General features: G+C 35.7%; 1 long non-coding RNA gene across 1 annotated transcript; it reads left to right on the top strand.

The window, feature by feature from the left end:
• Positions 1-1,298: 1,298 nt before the first annotated feature.
• LOC143085604 (uncharacterized) lies at positions 1,299-2,752 on the top strand. Its single transcript, XR_012981377.1, has 2 exons — positions 1,299-1,581; positions 1,869-2,752. It is a non-coding gene; the product is annotated as an uncharacterized LOC143085604 (long non-coding RNA).
• Positions 2,753-7,834: the final 5,082 nt, after the last annotated feature.

The raw sequence follows: 7,834 nt of genomic DNA, 5'->3' as shown, positions 1-7,834 counted from the left end.
ATTTATACTTTTTTTACATTACCATGATTACGTTTATCTAAATTTTTAAAGTTTGTATAATAACTTTTCTCGACCAATAATATTTTTTTACTGTGATGCCAAAATTCAAAAATAATTTTAAAGTTTCAAAGTCACATAAATATTCTATATTGAATGAATACCCCCGTTCCATCATCTGTTTGTCTAAAAGTTTCGTTCATTCCAATTTTTTAGTAACTTATACCCTCTTTCCTTCAGGAAACGCCACAAATCAGCCCCCTCTGAAGTACCAACTTGTAATGGACCTAGCATTGATACGAATAAAAGTGATCAGCTTAAAGAAACAACCCCCGACTTACATATAAGTACAAACGACATTGGTGTTGTAAAACAATCAAAACGTAAATTAACAAACGAAGAGAAATTTAATTTGATAAGACATCATTTCCAACCTGGAATAAACTATAACTTTCCTATAAAAAAATATGCAGGAAAGAACAGACTGTTTCAGATGAATTGGCTAAATCGCTATGATGGGCTTGTGTACTCACCTTCACAAGAAGGAGCTTACTGCATATACTGTGCTCTGTTTGGGGTTGATAGTTTGGGAACATTATCATGCAAACCACTAACAGATATGGCACATGCAAGTACAAGACTTAACGATCATTTCGGCCGTGATGAGAAATCATGTAAAAAAAGTCATACTGAAGCTAGAGCAAAAGCTCAACTTTTTCTTGACAACATTGAGCAAAGGACTACTGATATTCAAACATTTATTGATAAAGCAATGAATGAACGTATAAAAGCAAACAGAACTGTTTTGAAATCTATATGCAAGTGTGTTTTGCTTTGTGGCAAACAGAATCTTCCTATAAGGGGCCATAGGGATGATGCAAAACATATTTCGGACAGAAGTTTCAATTCCGGGAATTTTCAAGCACTGATTGATTTCCGTGTAGAGTCTGGGGACTCTGTTCTAAGAGATTATCTGGAAAATGCCCCAAAGAACTGTACATATAGATCAAAAACTATACAGAATGAAATTATAGATGTAATTAAAGATGTTATCGTCGAAATGCTTGTTAGTCAAGTGAAGAGTTCACAGTGGTACTCGATTTCTGCAGATGAGAAGGCTGACCATGCAAACCAGGAACAACTGAGTCTGTGTTTTAGATTCGTTGGTATGTATTGTAACTATCATTTTGAAAACATTTTATGTCTTTAACAGTTTCGAAAAACTCATTTGCTGTACGAACTATAAAATGATTTGGGAAATAATATGTTTTGACTTTCACTCCCCCCCCCCCCCCAAACCCTATTTATCAGCTCCAGTCAAAGAACCATTTTTATATTTATAGATGAAGACAATAACATTAGAGAAGTCTTTATGGGATTCCTTGATGTGACAGGTGACACTACAGGACAAGGTCTTTCTGATATTATAAAAAAAACACTGGTTGACTGGGGGCTAAATTTAGAAGACTGCAGAGGGCAAACATACGACGGAGCGGGTAATATGGCCGGCTCAAGAAAAGGAGTTGCAGCAAGAATAGTAGATGAATATCCAAAAGCAGTATACAACCATTGTGCTAGTCACTGGTGAGCTTAACAGTATTACTGATAACTATAATATTTCTCCAAATTTTACTTCTTAATTAAATTTGAATACGTTGCCGATATTCGTGTAATAGTTGCCACTGGATATTTAAAAAACACAATTATTTCCATGCTTAAGTACATTTGATTATTATTTCTTTAACCTCTTGGTCAATAAAATAATTAAGTATTTTCAAAAAGCACACAATTATAGCTTTATCTTTTTTAGGTGTACAAACTGAAGCAAACAAAGTGTACATGTATAATTATACATTTTCTTTTTTTTTCAGTCTCAATTTAGTTCTATCTCAGTGTACCAAAATCCAGCTGGTTAGAAATATGGTTGACATTTCGGAGAAGGTTATATTATTTTATAACAACAGCCCAAAGCGTAATAACCATTTACAACAATGTTTGCTGCAGGAAAGTAACATTACTAAAACAAAACTTTTGGATACATGTCAGACAAGGTTTATTGAAAGGCATGACGCATTTGATGTATTTTGTGGGTTGTATGATACAATTATACTGTCTCTTAATGACATGTCTCAAAGAAAAGACTTCAACAGGGAAACAAGTTCAGAAGCAACAACACTTTTGGCAGCTATTACAAGTTTTAGTTTTGTCATTACTCTTATTACTGTAAAAAATCTTATGGGTTACACAGTTGGTTTAAGCAGAAAACTTCAAGGAAGAAGTCAAGACATCATATCTGCATATATGAGTGTCCAATCAGTATTGTCTCTTCTGGTCGAGGTTAGAGAAAATGTTGATTGCAAGTTTCTTGCTTGGTATGAAGAAGCTGTCGTCATGGGAAAGGAGCATGATATCGTGCCTTCTGTACCCAGAACATGCGGTAGGCAACGAAACCGCTGTAATGTTCCTGGAGAAACACCTGATGTTTACTTTCGACGTGCACTCTGTATTCCGTATATTGATGAACTGATCTCTGGCATTAATGATAGATTTTCTTCTCTTTCTAAAACAGCTGTTATGGCGCTTGTTTTAATTCCAGAGATGACTATCCAGAAACAACACGCTCATGTAATACTCGAGAACATTAAACCGTTTCTTGATTTTTATCACTCTGACTTGCCTAGTCCATTTGGAATTTCTTCGGAAGTAGATAGGTGGTTGCATTTCTGGAAACATACCACAGATACATTGCCAAAGTCAGCTGCTGAAACCATTAAAAAATGCAACAAACTTGATTATCCCAATATATATGCAATTCTCAAAATTGTTTGCACAATGAGTGTAACAAGTTGTGAATGTGAGCGTTCGAATAGTGAGCTCGGGTTACTGAAAACATTTTTACGTGCAACAATGGGCCAGGACCGACTAAATGGACTTGCACTGATGCACGTGCATTACAATTTAGAATTAGAACTGGATGTTATAGTTGACATGTTTGCACGCAGGCATCCAAGAAAAATGAAATTGGAATCAATTTTATAAATAATGTGTAACTTTTGTCTTATATAGTTGTAACTATTTTCATGATACCAATAAAAAAATTGAATTTTGATTTAAGATTTCAAAAGGTGACCACCCCCTAATAAATTTCTGGATCCGCCCCTGTCTGTGGTATGTTTCCAGAAATGCAACCACCTATCTACTTCCGAAGAAATTCCAAATGGACTAGGCAAGTCAGAGTGATAAAAATCAAGAAACGGTTTAATGTTCTCGAGTATTACATGAGCGTGTTGTTTCTGGATAGTCATCTCTGGAATTAAAACAAGCGCCATAACAGCTGTTTTAGAAAGAGAAGAAAATCTATCATTAATGCCAGAGATCAGTTCATCAATATACGGAATACAGAGTGCACGTCGAAAGTAAACATCAGGTGTTTCTCCAGGAACATTACAGCGGTTTCGTTGCCTACCGCATGTTCTGGGTACAGAAGGCACGATATCATGCTCCTTTCCCATGACGACAGCTTCTTCATACCAAGCAAGAAACTTGCAATCAACATTTTCTCTAACCTCGACCAGAAGAGACAATACTGATTGGACACTCATATATGCAGATATGATGTCTTGACTTCTTCCTTGAAGTTTTCTGCTTAAACCAACTGTGTAACCCATAAGATTTTTTACAGTAATAAGAGTAATGACAAAACTAAAACTTGTAATAGCTGCCAAAAGTGTTGTTGCTTCTGAACTTGTTTCCCTGTTGAAGTCTTTTCTTTGAGACATGTCATTAAGAGACAGTATAATTGTATCATACAACCCACAAAATACATCAAATGCGTCATGCCTTTCAATAAACCTTGTCTGACATGTATCCAAAAGTTTTGTTTTAGTAATGTTACTTTCCTGCAGCAAACATTGTTGTAAATGGTTATTACGCTTTGGGCTGTTGTTATAAAATAATATAACCTTCTCCGAAATGTCAACCATATTTCTAACCAGCTGGATTTTGGTACACTGAGATAGAACTAAATTGAGACTGAAAAAAAAAGAAAATGTATAATTATACATGTACACTTTGTTTGCTTCAGTTTGTACACCTAAAAAAGATAAAGCTATAATTGTGTGCTTTTTGAAAATACTTAATTATTTTATTGACCAAGAGGTTAAAGAAATAATAATCAAATGTACTTAAGCATGGAAATAATTGTGTTTTTTAAATATCCAGTGGCAACTATTACACGAATATCGGCAACGTATTCAAATTTAATTAAGAAGTAAAATTTGGAGAAATATTATAGTTATCAGTAATACTGTTAAGCTCACCAGTGACTAGCACAATGGTTGTATACTGCTTTTGGATATTCATCTACTATTCTTGCTGCAACTCCTTTTCTTGAGCCGGCCATATTACCCGCTCCGTCGTATGTTTGCCCTCTGCAGTCTTCTAAATTTAGCCCCCAGTCAACCAGTGTTTTTTTTATAATATCAGAAAGACCTTGTCCTGTAGTGTCACCTGTCACATCAAGGAATCCCATAAAGACTTCTCTAATGTTATTGTCTTCATCTATAAATATAAAAATGGTTCTTTGACTGGAGCTGATAAATAGGGTTTGGGGGGGGGGGGAGTGAAAGTCAAAACATATTATTTCCCAAATCATTTTATAGTTCGTACAGCAAATGAGTTTTTCGAAACTGTTAAAGACATAAAATGTTTTCAAAATGATAGTTACAATACATACCAACGAATCTAAAACACAGACTCAGTTGTTCCTGGTTTGCATGGTCAGCCTTCTCATCTGCAGAAATCGAGTACCACTGTGAACTCTTCACTTGACTAACAAGCATTTCGACGATAACATCTTTAATTACATCTATAATTTCATTCTGTATAGTTTTTGATCTATATGTACAGTTCTTTGGGGCATTTTCCAGATAATCTCTTAGAACAGAGTCCCCAGACTCTACACGGAAATCAATCAGTGCTTGAAAATTCCCGGAATTGAAACTTCTGTCCGAAATATGTTTTGCATCATCCCTATGGCCCCTTATAGGAAGATTCTGTTTGCCACAAAGCAAAACACACTTGCATATAGATTTCAAAACAGTTCTGTTTGCTTTTATACGTTCATTCATTGCTTTATCAATAAATGTTTGAATATCAGTAGTCCTTTGCTCAATGTTGTCAAGAAAAAGTTGAGCTTTTGCTCTAGCTTCAGTATGACTTTTTTTACATGATTTCTCATCACGGCCGAAATGATCGTTAAGTCTTGTACTTGCATGTGCCATATCTGTTAGTGGTTTGCATGATAATGTTCCCAAACTATCAACCCCAAACAGAGCACAGTATATGCAGTAAGCTCCTTCTTGTGAAGGTGAGTACACAAGCCCATCATAGCGATTTAGCCAATTCATCTGAAACAGTCTGTTCTTTCCTGCATATTTTTTTATAGGAAAGTTATAGTTTATTCCAGGTTGGAAATGATGTCTTATCAAATTAAATTTCTCTTCGTTTGTTAATTTACGTTTTGATTGTTTTACAACACCAATGTCGTTTGTACTTATATGTAAGTCGGGGGTTGTTTCTTTAAGCTGATCACTTTTATTCGTATCAATGCTAGGTCCATTACAAGTTGGTACTTCAGAGGGGGCTGATTTGTGGCGTTTCCTGAAGGAAAGAGGGTATAAGTTACTAAAAAATTGGAATGAACGAAACTTTTAGACAAACAGATGATGGAACGGGGGTATTCATTCAATATAGAATATTTATGTGACTTTGAAACTTTAAAATTATTTTTGAATTTTGGCATCACAGTAAAAAAATATTATTGGTCGAGAAAAGTTATTATACAAACTTTAAAAATTTAGATAAACGTAATCATGGTAATGTAAAAAAAGTATAAATTACCTGCTAAAAACATCTAAGATTGAGGACTGTCTCTTCATTTTTACACCTTAACATCAAAGAAATCGACCAAGTAATTAGCGATTGTTGATTACATGTTCATTGTATAAACATACCTGTCAAGGTACATGTATTTAGCCTTAAGGTAAGTAATGACAACTTTATGACTGGTGATTACGATAGACAAATTGATTTTATCGACGAATTTATTTTTCAAAATGTTCAAGCCGAGGTGCACCATTTTTTGGTACATGGTGCACCATTTTTGCAAACCCAGGGGGTGGTCACCGGCACCGGGTGACCACCCCCTGGATCCGCCTCTGTTAAGATAGAAATAACACCAAGTACAAGTGTCACCTCGACACCTGTCCAAAAAGAATTACAGTGCTTCTCAGTTTGATATTTTTATGTCAGCTTTTTATTCGTGATTTTCATCGTTCCTCACGCCAGAGACACCCAGAGTTTCTAAATAAGATCTAAGAGACTGGTCATTTTCTTTCATTTGGGGTAACCAGTTGGAGAAAACATAGGATTTTTTTATATTTTTTTCTAGTGGGGTAAATTGTTTTGAACAACTTTGTGACTCTAGTCTTCATGCAATTTTGTTTGCCTGTTATGTTCAAAATGACATTTACCACACCTTAATTTCAGATTGTTTGATTGATGATGTTCACTGGCTGTAAATTTGTAGTTGGTATGGCAATCAGTTGGTGCACTACCCTGTAAAACATGATGACCTTACATTGAGCTCTCCTTTCTTGTCAGGAGTACTGTCTTCCAGTTTAGTGCCTGTAGCATTGATGTTACACTACTCGTTCTTCTGTAATCATTGAGTACAAATCGTGCGCGTCGGCGTTGCATAGCTTCTAATTTGTTAATGTTGTCCTTAGGCAGCAACCATTTGATTTTCGGGGGAGGGGGGGGGGGGGCTATGTATTTTTTTGGAAAAAAAAGTTTGTTTCCAGTTTTGGGAGAAAAAAATAATTTGTTTCTTTTCCTAAGAAAAAAAATTGTTTGTTTCACCCTCAGCTGCCACTATATATGTAATGCTAAAATTGAAAGAAAAAAAAATGTTTTCGACTTCTCGCCAAAAAAATAGATTGTTTTTCGCCAGAGGCGAAAAAAAAAGTTTTTCCAGAAAAAAAATCCATAAAATCAAATGGTTGCTGCCTTAGTAGATGGATCCCTGATGGTACCAGAGTATTCTATTAGTGGTCTTACACGCGTTTGGTAGCATAAGGCTTTAGTCTTACCTAGGCTAGGACAGTTTTCGATGTTCCTTTGAAGAAAAGCTCTGTTAGAGTTAGCTTTCTTTGCGATGTTGTCAATGTGTTTATTCCAACTTAATGTTTTGTGTATGGAGGCGCCAAGATATTTCGCAGAATCAACCTCTTCTAGGATATGACTGTGGATATCATAATTTGCCTGAACTGTTTTTCGCTTTGTTGTTACTCTTAAAAGAGTTGGCATTTTTGGGGGTGGAATTCCATCTACCAGTCTGCCTCCCATTGTTGTAGTCCATCCAGGTCTTTTTGAAGGATGGTCACATCTGTTTCATTTCTTATCTGTCGGTAGAGAACGCAGTCGCGTCTGCGAAAGGTCTAACATTTGAAAATGACACATACTCTGGGATGTCATTTATAAAAATAAGAAACATAAACGGGCCAACCACGCTACCTTGTGAAACTCCAGACTGCACTAGCGAAGTTTCTGACGACTCTCCTTCCAGGAGTACACATTGCTGTCTGTCTTCCAGAAAATTTCTCAGACATTTTAATGTCGCTCCTCCAATGCCATAATGGTTGATCTTGTACAGTATTTGTAGAAGTCTAAGAGAATTAGATCTACTTCCTCTTTATTGTCGATGTTTTTTGCTAGGTCTTGAATTGTGAGTATCAGTTGGGATTCACAGGACCATTCTTTTCTGAAACCAGTTTGA

Source organism: Mytilus galloprovincialis, chromosome 8 (genome assembly GCF_965363235.1).
Source record: "Mytilus galloprovincialis chromosome 8, xbMytGall1.hap1.1, whole genome shotgun sequence".
Lineage (NCBI taxonomy): Eukaryota > Metazoa > Mollusca > Bivalvia > Mytilida > Mytilidae > Mytilus > Mytilus galloprovincialis.
Note: the sequence above shows the minus strand (reverse complement) of the source record. Positions and strands in the feature narration are given on the sequence as shown.